Source organism: Gekko japonicus, unplaced genomic scaffold, assembly GCF_001447785.1.
Source record: "Gekko japonicus isolate JY-2015 unplaced genomic scaffold, Gekko_japonicus_V1.1 scaffold434, whole genome shotgun sequence".
Lineage (NCBI taxonomy): Eukaryota > Metazoa > Chordata > Lepidosauria > Squamata > Gekkonidae > Gekko > Gekko japonicus.
The window spans coordinates 856,809-860,370 of NW_015163102.1; positions in this window are offsets into that span (position 1 = coordinate 856,809).

Sequence of the window (3,562 nt, forward strand, 5' to 3'; positions counted from 1 at the left end):
CTCCCACTGTTCCTCCCCCAAGCACCAATAATACAGAGCATCACTGCCCCAGACATAGTGTTCCCTCTATATCTTGTGGCTAATAGCCACAGATGGACCTCTGCTCCATATGTTTAGCCACTCCCCACTTGAAGCTGTCCTGCTCCATATGTTTAGCCACTCCCCACTAATAGCCACTCCCCTAGTTGTAGCTGCCACCACTTTCTATGGCAGTAAATTCCACATTAATTACTTTTTGGGTGAAGTACTTCTTTTTATCTGTTCAAAGACAACTGCTCATCAATTTCATTGAGTTCCCATGAGTTCTTGCCTGTTCCCCCTTCTGATATTTGTGTGTATTTAAACCAACAAGGATTGCACACCCTGCTCATTAGATGTGTCAGTTAGAACTGTAGACTGCATGAGCTCCCTTGTCTTGAAACCAGTTGCTCCCATCCCTGTACCTTTTTGATAATAAATGGATTTTTAACACACCTGTCTCTGCTGTGCAAACCTATGAGCAGGAACCCGAGTACACTATTCCTGGTTTATAAGCAAAAGGGAACATCACAGGTATTGGACAAATTAATGGAAGATATGTCCATTGAGGCTAACCACAATAATTCAATTAAACCTTCATGTTGAGTGTCAGTAGCCCTCCTAAATACTGGCACTAGAGGCAACAAGTATAGGCTTTGGTCTTTGTGCTCTGCAGGGAGACCTTGCTGGGTCATCCAGTTGCCCTCTATGTGAAACAGGATATCTGACTAGATGGACCACTCTTCCAACCCAACATGAATTCTCTTATGGTCTTATATACCTTACTGGAATCTTATTGCATTAAAGCTAAGATCTTCAACAAAAATGTGGTCACCACATTAAATTGCCTTGATGGAATTTTTTAATTACATGTGAGGCAAGCCCCTAACTGAATCACTTCAAAATTAACCTTGAGCACCATGTTAAGTAACCTACACATTGGATACATTGCATAGCCTGGGGGTTTTTGTGTGTGTGTGTCTGTGGAGTCAGGGGCATATATTTTATGAAGTGATTATTAGAACTGATTGGAAGAATACGCATGTTTGTGGGTGGCTACCAAGGACACACAGAAACACCTAAGTAGCCGGTCTCAAGTTAAAAAAAAAAATCTCAAAGTGACCACCACCCCCCTTTTAACTGTGTGTTTTTAACAATTGGAGGCAGCAACAGGTCATGGGTAGGTGGATGGCAGCTGTGAGAGAGCAGTCTAATCATATAAATAGACTCAACCAAATCTGCTTAGATACACTAAAATAACTCTGTGGGACTCATATGTTGGACTGCAACCAATAAGCAGAATATAAACCAAACCAGCAGATGACTGAATACCTCTGAGTCCATTGAGGCTTACTTCTTAGTAGGCATTCACTGGAATATGGTTTACATAAAATATGATTTTTTTGGTTTGCCATCCCAGAAGTTAATTAATTAATTAATATACCACCCTCCCTGCAAGTGGGCTCAGGGCAGTTTACAACAATTTTTAATATGATAACATTCAGACAACCATTAAAAACATTTTAAAACAATAAAACACTAAAATACCATGCAACAGTCAGTTCCGATGTCAATCAGCTTATTTGAAATTCAGCAGTGCCTCAATATTGGGGTCCAGGACACTGGAGGGGAGATAGCCAGGAGGGAAGAGGGATGCCCGCCACTTCAGCCAAAAGCCTGGTGGAAGAGCTCTGTCTTGCAGGCCCTGCAGAATTGTAATAGATCCTGCAGGGCCCAGATCTCAACTGGGAGCTTATTCCACCAGGTAATGAGGCTAGTCAGCTGTCCCTGGGGCTGGGGATTGCTAAGAGGTGATGATTTGCAGACCTCAGTGACCTCTGGTGCTCATATGGGACGAGGCGGTCTCTAAAGCAAGGTATGAAAACTTCTGTCATTCAGAATGTTCCCACTGGTATTTATATGGCTAAAATTAAAATACTGAGAATTTACAGTTTTTTAAAAAAAAATCCAATAAAATGTATAATTACAGTTTGTGAGGAAAAATATGCAGGCCACAGTAATATAATATCCTCTCTAAATAACACTGTTCGAACAAAGTCATGTCTTCATAATTGCAGCTGAATCCAGCCTGAGTTCCTTGCTGTGTATTTTTTTCAGTGCAAACTCATTAAAATCAGAGAAGTGAGGAAATATGCAGTAGTGCAATATGCTTTCTTAAGTTCATAAGTTTCCTCTGTGTACTAGTAAGTTAAGGGCCGTAGTGATTTTTAAATTACTTTCCCTTCACAAATCAAGCCAATCCCCAGTTAGCCCATTAGTGTGGGAAATTGTATCATTTTTGTGTGTGGTGTGTGTGTTTTTAAAGTGATCAACTGGAATAAAGAAAAAGCCTTCCATTTGAGAAAGAGGAGTTTGATTGTTTTATACATAAAAATGTAATTCTGGTCCTTTCTAGATGTTCTTTTGTTTTATTGGCAGGAAAGATTGCTGACCATATTTCCCTGGTGATATGCTTGGTTTATTAGATTGGGGAGGGTATGGTAATCGTGGGAAGAAAACCTTTGTGTGTCCTTTTTAAATGCTACAACTATTGGCCTGTATCTTGCCCTTTAGCTCAGCACAGTTTAAAGTACTCCTCCATCTTAAAAAGGACGTTCTGGAAGCCACATAAGCTGGAGGAAGTTTTTAACCTTTGCTAAACAGAATGGTAGTCATAATCTGTGTTTTAATAATAAAGAGGATGATGTAGGACCAATGTAGGCCAGATGAGAAGGGAGTCATAATTCAAATTTCATGCCAAGATCTCCTTAACAGCTACAGTCCATGGGTGTGGGGTGAGCCATCCAGAACCCCTTGGGACCACCTTCCAGCCATGAGTCTGGTCTGGTCTGCTACCTTGTTCCACATGTGGCCAAGTGTTGCCATCAGGCCTCCAGCCAGAAACATCATTTGGGTTTGGGGAAAATGGCATCACTGGCCCCGTTCATACGAGGCATTTTGGGCCGGGAGTGGGCCGGATTGGAGACGGAGCAAACGGGCGTGATCCCACACCAACATCTGGCTGGCGTTGCGCTCCCGTCTCCGATCCGGCCCTTCCCCCGATGAGGCGCGTCAAAAGTGAACCACCTACCCGAGGTGGTTCATCCGGACGACACGCTGCAAGCCGGGCCGTCGGATCGCCGGCACATCTTTGCGCCGGCGCATCCCTGGCTCCTAGCCGAACTGCGCATACTCCGACATGTCTGATCGTGCCGGGGAGAAAAGGGGCCGCGGCCAGGGGATCCGTGGGATCCCACCGCGGCGTCTCAACTTTGGCGCGGCTTTTAAAAGCCGCGCTTTTAGAGGCTTTTCCCCTGCCGTGTGGCAGGGGCCCTTGGGGACTTTCTGGAGCATTTGGCCGACTCTCGGCAACTGGAGATGCTAGCTCATCCAAAACAGCCCTGCAGGTGACGACATCAGTCATAGAGTATTGGCCAGGCTTGGTGTGGGACTGTTTTACTCTTTTAATGTATTGACTACTTGTAATGTTTTCTTTTTGGCATGCCGCCTCTGTGGAATTTCAGTGAAGCTTTTACATCCACTA